Source organism: Myodes glareolus, chromosome 21 (assembly GCF_982192425.1).
Source record: "Myodes glareolus chromosome 21, mMyoGla1.1, whole genome shotgun sequence".
NCBI classification, from domain to species: domain Eukaryota; kingdom Metazoa; phylum Chordata; class Mammalia; order Rodentia; family Cricetidae; genus Myodes; species Myodes glareolus.
Window position 1 is genome coordinate 12,137,648 of NC_142046.1, and position 7,952 is coordinate 12,145,599.

Consider the following 7,952-nt stretch of genomic DNA (forward strand, 5'->3'; position numbering starts at 1 on the left):
CAGGGGTCAGTCAGCAGCTGGAAATGAGGTAAGCGCGCAACCGTATGTGGTAAATGAAGGAAAAGGCCACTCACGTGGTCTTAAACTGCTGGGTGTGTTCTCAGTGACAGGGTGCTTACTTAGCATGACAGGTCTGGGTTCCATGCTCAGCACTGCAAAACTAAACAACAAAAGTCCGTTTGAAGTTGAGTGAAAGTGAGCAGGCTGACCCTTTCCTGAAAAGCCATAGAGGTCAATGCGGGGTGGGAGAAGCCTCTGGGACTTTCTTTGAACTGGTTGGTCTAGTTTGAGTCAAAATGGAACAATTTGAGTTTCAAATCTTTTTTTTTTTTCCTTTTTTTGGTTTTTCGAGAAAGGGTTTTGCTGTAGTTTTTTTTAGAGCCTGGAGCTAACTCTTGTAGACCAGACCAGGTTGACCTCGAACTCACAGAGATCCGCCTGCCTTTGCCTCCCGGGCTTGAGTTTCAAATCTTGAACCACCTTTAATTTCTTCCAAGCCAATGATGGGCCAGCTGAGCCTTGCCCATCGCAACAGAGGTGGAGTTGTCCTGTGTGGAGAAGCACTCAGCAATGTCTTAGGTAAATGTACAGTTTTAAATAGTGACTTTTCACTTAGGCCCAAGTGATTATGAGTTCAGGTTTTTTTTTTCTTCCTCAGTACTCCAAAATAAGCCAGTAGCAAAGCTAGTAAGTATATTTATAACCTAATAAGATAGTAGTTACTCCCCAGAGGACTCTGGCCTGCCAAATAGTGCAGCTAACCTTGATGTATGGGAGCTAAAAGCTCCCTCCAGAACTGCCCATCCTGTTAATTTGGGGTCAGCAATGCTGTGATAAAATTTCACTTATCAGGGTTCACAAAAAAACACTCAGCCACTGGGTAGTCCAGTCAGGATGGATGGATGTTGGATCTGTAGCAGGCTAGCGGTCCCTCAGTACTGAGGTTGGCCTTAAATTCTCAAAGCCACTTGCTCCCAAATGCTGACTACAGGTATGTGCCACCGTGCCTGGCTCTTGGAATTTTTTTTTTTCATGACTTCTCAACCCACTGAATACCATCACCACTTTGGCCTAAGAGCATTGAGGCTGCTGAATACAGTCAGCTTTAAGCCTTTTCCACATGGGGACGTGATTTAGTGGTAGATTACTTTCCTAGCCAGCACCAAGATGAAACTTAAAAAAGGTCAAATTTGTAAAAGTGATCCAGGCTTAGCAGAACACTGAAACCAGGCTCCAACACTGGGCAGTGTGACCTAAGCTGCATTACCCTCCTGGTGCTGGTGTGTAACATGACAGCCGGCTTGTTGGGGTTTCTGTCCCACCCAGTACCCCACAGCCGGCATACCCCAATGAAAATCACACACAAGACTCCATAAGATTATAAACTGATTGGCCTTTAGCTCTGGCTACTTATTAGCTCTTATAACACATATTACCCCATTATCCTTATCTATGTTAGCACATGGCTCAGTACCTTTTCTAGCTGGTCATCTCACATGTTGCTTCTTCGGTGGTCTGGGCAGGACTGGCAGAGGGAGCTTCCTGCTTCCCAGAATATTTCTGTTCTCATCACCCTGCCTCTACTTCCTGTCTGGTTGACCCACCTATACTTCCTACCTGGCCAATCAGCGTTTTATTAAAATACATGATTGACAGAATACAAATAATTCTCCGGCACCACTGGTATAGTTGGTGGCAATGGGTCCTCCTTAAATTGCTGAACTCTGCCATCCAAGAAGTAAAACTTGAGACATCAGCAGCCCATTCCCTTTCAACCTTATTTCCAGGGCTCGGTCGCCGCTAGCTCACGCCTTTGGCTAGGACCAGCAATTCACCACTCTGTAAAAAGACCCTTCATGGACTGGATCTCCACTCTTGTGCCAGCCTTGCAAGGCAGGACACTAACTTGGAGAGAATAAGAACCAGCTAGCTTAGCCTCCCCGGACTGGGAAGGTAGCCCAGTCAGTAAAGCACTTGCTGTGTAAGCAAAAGGACCTGAGTCTGAGCCCAGCACCTATGAGAAGGCTGGGCATGGTGGTCTATCTGTAGATCAGCACTGGGATGCAGAGGCAGGAGCTCTGGGCTTGCTGACTGACAAGCCTAGCCATCTGCACAGTGCGTCCTGCCTCACGGAATATGGTGGAGCCAGAGAGATGGCTCAACTAGTAAAGGCACTTGCCACCAAGTTTGAGGACTTGAGTTCAATCCTCATGGTAGAAGGAGAGACCCGACCATTTCCTGCAAGTTATCAGTTGTCTTCTGACCTGTGTGCAGTGACACCACATACACACACACACACACATGCACACACACATGTAAAGAAAGGAAACAAGGTGGAAGGCCCCTGAAGAACACCATCTGCAGTTGGCCTCTGACTTCTGCAAGCACCCGCATTCCAGCATGCATACACACACAAGCCCCCCCAATGCAACCCAGGTAGCCTGTCGCTTGTGTCCCACTGACCCTCTCCATGAGTCACCTGTCATCCAGTGACTTACAGCCAAGGGCTCAGAGTGTCCATAGTAAACCCACTCACTACCTGTTGACATAAAGAGTTCAAAGGTCACAGACATCTAGCTGTGTGGTTATCACCAGATCAGTACTAACCAAACCCGCCTATCTCTGCATTGGTGAACCCAAGGAAGGTCCCTGTGTTCCCAACAGTCTCCATTCTACACTTAGTGTGGACTCCTGCAAAGTGTCTTCCTTCTAAGTAGTGCTGACCCATGCGAACAGCACCTAACGTCCTGCCTCCCCCGGCTCCAGTCAGCCCACTTGACCGGCCTTTGTTGCTTCCCTTCGGAATCTCTTGATCCTTGCATGAATGGCTTGCTCTGCACCTTCTCTTTTCCATCACCTTTCCTAGGCTTTGTTCTTCCAGAAGGCTCTTTTCTATCATCTGAGGTGCTGTTAAAACGACAACAACAAAAACAAACAAACAAAAAAATACTGACACCCACCCTGCAAGAGCTCCCAAAATTCCCACCACTGTCAGTGATCCCATTTCATTTTGAGTTTCACGCTGCGGTGGCACTCTGCCACTGGGCTGCGATCTTGTAGATGTCATGCACTCTACGCCCTCTTACACCCATGGTCCTCAGAAACAGGAGCCAGCCTTGTTTATTTATTGGTTTGTTTGTTTTGATGCTAGGGATCAAAATCCAGGGCACTTATACCTGCTAGATATAGCACCTACCAAAGAGCATCCCCCACCCTTTTATATTTTGAAACAGAATCTCACCAAGTTGCCCAGGCTGGCCTTGAACTTTCTTCAATCCTGCTTCAGTGTCCTGGGTAGCTGGGATTGCCAGTGTGTGCCACCAGACCTAGAAGGTACACTGTAGTCAACTCTGAGTGACTGCCCCTGGCACAGTCCTGACTCACAGCCAATAAATGCTGCTTGATTTCTTCGTATTTATCTGTTTTAAATGCAGTTGAGCTATTTGATATTTATCTACCAGTTACTACCTTAAACTGTTTCATTTCTTTTGCTTTTTGAAATACTGTTTCTCTGTGTAGCCCAGTTTTCCTGTACACCAGGCTGGCCTTGGACTCAGAGAGTCTCCTGCCTCTGACTCCTGAGTCCTGGGATTAAAGAACGAGCATCATCACACCTGGCTATCAGACTTTTTTTTAATAAAAAGAAATGTTGACATACTATTGGGGAAGTATGCACGCCACGGCATGTGCATGTGGACATCACAGGACAACTTGTAAGAGTCAATTCTTTCACCATGTGAGTTCTGGGAATCAAAGTAGAATTGACAACAAGCACCTTTAGCTGCTGAACCATGTCACCATCCCCCACCAGACCCCACCGCTGCCTCCCCTTACCTTTCCCTGCTGTAGACAGTTCAAAAACCCTTTCCTGAGGAAGGCTTGAGGATGGGATTTTGCAGCAGAACACTTGAGTTCCCAGCACTACAGCCAAACACCTTTCTTAGAAAACTCAGCATCTGCTGGGCAGTGGTGGGCACACCCTTAATCCCAACCCTTAATCCCAGCCAGGCAGAGGCAGGTGGATCTCTGTGAGTTTGAGACCAGCCTGGTCTACAGAGTGAGTTCCAGGACAGCGAGAGCTACACAAAGAAACTCTCCCAGAAAGAGAGAAAGAAAGAAAGGAAGGAAGGAAGGAAGGAAGGAAGGAAGGAAGGAAGGAAGGAAGAAAGGAAGAAAGGAAGAAAGGAAGAAAGGAAGAAAGAAAAGAGTTTCCATAGAGTCAGGTATGGTGATATAAACATGTAATCCAGAGAGAGAGAGAAAGAGAGAGAGGTGTTTCTGGTGGGAAAAGCACTAGCTTTGCTAGTCGGACAAACTCCACACTTCCCACGCTCCTTGCTCTTTTTTTTTTGGGGGGGGGGGTTCAAGACAGGATTTCTCTGTAGCTTTGGAGCCTGTCCTGGAACTAGCTTGTGTAGACCAGGCTGGCCTCGAACTCACAGAGATCCACCTGCCTCTGCCTCCTGAGTGCTGGGATTAAAGGCGTACGCCACCACTGCCCAACTTCTTGCTCTTATACCAGTCCTATGGTTTAAAAAACAAACAAAAAAAAAAACTTACTACCTGCTCATTTCTTCTGGAATTTGACCAGAAAGGCATACTTTCATTGATACTGGTGCTTTCTGAAGCAGGTGTTTACCTATTATTTGGTTCTTCACCTACTCCTAAAACTTGTGGCAATTGATCAAGAACCAGGATTTGGTTTTAGATCCCTTTCAACTCGTGATATTTTTTTTTAACCAATCTGGGCTTTAAGCAATGAAAGAATGTTCGTACTAGAAAGTACAAAATCAGCTGGGTGATGGTGGTGGTGCACACCTCTAATCCCAGCACTCTGGAGGCAGAGGTAGGCAGATCTCTGTGAGTTCGAGGCCAGCCTGGTCTACAAGAGCTAGTTCCAGAAAAACCTGTCTTGAAAAACCAAGAAAAATAAAAGTTCAGAATCTGGGCCAGATGAGGGGTGAGGGGTGGTGTGTGATACAAACTGTGTTACTTATCAGTTGATTCTGGAGGGCACGGCATGGGCTTTTTCTGCCCGCCTGAAATTAGAAAGGGCAACCATGAAGAGTGTGACTCACTCTGGAGCCCTGCCAAGGAAGCATTGTACTGTTCCTCTGCAAGCGGCTGCAGAAGTGCCAGGGTAGCTGTGCCCACTCTTCCCATGTGGAGGTGCCACTCCACAGCTCCTCCCCCACCACGCTGTGTAGGCTGAGTCAAGGAAAAGTTACTATCAGGGCTGGGGAGGACAGACAGCCCAGTCAGTAAAATGCTTGCCATACAAGTTTGATCCCTAGAGCCCATGAAAAAAAGAAAAGAAAAGACAAAAGGGAAAGCCAGCTCTAGGGAAGTAGAGACAGGCACATGCATAGGGCTCACAAGCCAGCCAGCCTTGCCTAATTGGCAAGCTCGAGGCCCAGTCAAAAACTCTAGGTGGCGACTGGGAGATGCTGGCACACCCCTTAATCCCAGCATTTAGTGGGCAGAGGCAGGCAGATCTCTGAGTTCCAGACCAGCCTGGTCTTCAGAATGAGTTTCAGAACAGCCAGGGCTACACAGAAACCCTGTCTTGGGGGATGGGCGGCTGGAGAGGTTGGCTGCTCTTCCAGAGGACCTGGTTTCAATTCCCAGCACCCATATGGCAGCTCACAACTGTCTGTAACTCTAGTTTCTAGTGAGGCTCTGACAGCCTCACACAAACAGACATGCAGGCAAAACATCAATGCACATAAAATAAATTTTTAAAAGAATTCTAGGTGAACAGGACCTAAGGAATGAAACCCAAGATTGACCTCTGGCCTCCACCCACATACACGTATGCACCTGTACACATACACAATTTAAAATGTCAAAACGCTGCTGAGAATTCAGCACTGATAAAAGGTGTTTTAAAAGCATCTGGCGGCCGGGTGGTGGTGATGCACGCCTTTAATGCCAGCACTCGGGAGGCAGAGGCAGGAGAATCTCTGTGAGTTTGAGGTCAGCCTGGTCTACAAGAGCTAGTTCCAGGACAGGCTCCAAATCTACAGAGAAACCCTGTCTCGAAAAACCAAAAAAAAAAAAAAAAAAAAAATTAAAATAAAAAAAAATAAATAAAAGCATCTGGCTGACTAGTATCACAGTGGAAAGTTCAAAGCCCCTGTGATGTATGTCACCATAGCCCCTGTGATGTATGTCACCATAGCCCCTGTGATGTATGTCACCGTATCCGTTCTGAGATTTAGTTATTCACTCGTTCTTTATTTACTGCTGATTTCTTTTCTTTAAAACCAGGTCTCATGAAGCCCAGCTCCCCTCGCTTGCACTGTGTAGCAGGGTGACTGGGAACTCCTGGTCCTTCTGCCTCTATTCCCCCCCCCCCCCCGCCACCCATACACACACACAAGCTAAGGCTGGCTTGAAATTCTGTTCTTAACCTGTTATAGCTTAGTAGACCTTTACCAACCCAGCTTGAAAGCAAGGGGAAGCTGAGACTTGGAGCCCTGAAGTACATGGTGAACCAGAATCCCCAAGTAACTCAAGTTCAAGAAACTCACACCCTGGAGTTGTGCAGGGCCATGACCTGAAGCAGACCACAGGCTGAAGATGGAGGAGTGGATTTAGCAAGTGGTACTTTGAGCTGTCAGGAAGGTGAACCTGGTGGAATGTTGTGACCTTGGACATGGTGTTTATGCTACATTCCTTACACGAGTCGGGTGACTAATCACAGATTTGTTAAGGTAGTCTCCTGGGTGTGGAACAGGTGTCTGTAAGGAGAGCCTCCAGGAGCTCAGGCAGATCAGGTTGTGAGAAGCTGGACCAGTCTTGTAGCCTGCTGGGGAGGCCGTCCTTAGCTGACAGCGCTTGGAGAACAGGAGCGACAGAAGCACTCAATAAACCTGCCTTTCCTTAAGGAGATTTGTTTACTTTTGTTTGGTTGGCTTTTGTGGGGTTTGTTGTTTTGTTTTTGAGACTGGATTTCACTCTTAGTCCAGGTTGCCTTGGATCTCACGGCAAACCTTCTGCCTCTTCCTCCCAGATGTACCCAGTTTTCACGATGATCTTGAGGGGAAGGGCAGCTAACAGGATGCCATGAGCCCCATCCCTCCCACGCACTTATTAAGTCTGACTCTTCATCTTGGAAGGCAACTCCCACCACCCTGCCCTCATTCTCTCACCTGGCTTGTTGCACCAGCCTGGGCTCCTCCATTTCGTCCTGTAACCCCCCCCCCAGGCCTCCCTGCTCCCTCCCACCACCAGCCCTCTCATCTCAGAAACCTTCATGGGGCCTCCAGTTTCTATACACTACATCCCAAACCCTCCAGTCTGTGGTCTTAGACTTTCTGGTTGGTTTCATCTGCCCTAGCCTAGTCCTCTTTTCCTTGGTCTTTGCCTAAACTTCCCTGTCCCCGTGAGCACTGCTAATATGGTCCCCTGTGTTGGGAATGCACTTTGTCCTTCCCTCCTGCCACAGCGGTCAAGACAACTACTAAAACTGCTTCCTCTGAGAGTGAGAGACCTTCCATTTCCTGCCATCCCACAGCATCCGTACCTCCATACCTGCCTGAGAAGCTTGGGCTGGGCCGTGTACACACACACACACACACACACACACACACACACACACACCGCCCCTGGCAACATCATCTACATATGTGAAGGCACAAGGAGCCACTGATTCCCTGTTCTTTTCAGTTCAGGCGAAGCACCCGAAGCACCCGGTACTTGTTCACTTGAAGTTAGAATATCTGTCTCCTCTGGTCTTGAGGCAAGCGTGGGTGTGGCACCCACAAGGTGAGAGACAGGAGACTAAAATACTCCCCAAAGACAGAGAGACATCAAATTCTTCTGGAAAGAGCTAAAAATGTGCAAACTATACCATTACAGCTTGTGTTCCCTCTCGTGAATCCAGGCATCCAGCAGATTTGAGTTTCTGTAGCCAGCCACCTCCACGGCTTCAGCAACGACTGAGTGGT